Here is a 963-nt window from a genome sequence, read left to right on the forward strand (position 1 = left end):
TATATATATATATATATATATATATATATATATATATATATATATATATATATATATAACAATAAACATGTTAAAGCAACATAAATTGATAAGTGTTGTTTAGTAGAAAATCTTACAATATTTGCAAAGCTGCTAGCAGTGCAGCGAAAATCACTTACTAGATGCTTCTTCTGTAGCTATTTAAAATATTTAATTCAGGCAGCATATTGCTAATGTTTTTATGACCATGACTAGAATAAGTTACATAAAATTGAATGCTAATTCTGTAAGTGTTCGATGATATTACATTATATACTGTAACATAAATTCTGTTTATGTGTAAAAACGTTAACTGTATTAACTGTATTATTAAGGTATTAACTGCACTATCTTTCTAAGGTTACGTTTCAAAATACACTGTTATTACTGAAAATCTATAGTATACATAATGTAAACTATAAAGTTTAATGCTGGTAGTGAATTTCAAAATGCAGCAAAATGCATTGCTTATATATAATAGCTTGCATATAATAGCATTTAATAATTTCATTCAGAAAATATTTTAGTTGAATGAAGACTCAGTTTTTCATTGTTTATTAGTAAATTCAACCATTTGTAGCAGGTTAGTGCACATTAAATTCTAAATATTTTGACGATAAAATAATTTATATGTATTTATTTATATAGTTTAAAATAATTTATATGTATTTATTTATATAGTTATTTATATGTATTATTTTGCTAAACAACGGGACAATATCATGATTATTATTAGATGTTTAATTACTCAAATTTTTCATATGTATTCTTATTTAAATAACTGCTTTATATCTTTGAGCATGTAACAACTGAATGTAGTGCAAGTGATTAAATTTGTTATATGACTGAAAATTATCTTTTCATATATACTAATTCTATAATAGATATTTAGTTATTTAGTTCAATAACTTTCGAGATCAATTTTGCAAAATTCTTGTTACGTTT

This window comes from Odontomachus brunneus, unplaced genomic scaffold, assembly GCF_010583005.1.
Source record: "Odontomachus brunneus isolate Ranch 3 - 2012 unplaced genomic scaffold, Obru_v1 Obru_scaffold_366, whole genome shotgun sequence".
In the NCBI taxonomy this organism is placed as follows: domain Eukaryota; kingdom Metazoa; phylum Arthropoda; class Insecta; order Hymenoptera; family Formicidae; genus Odontomachus; species Odontomachus brunneus.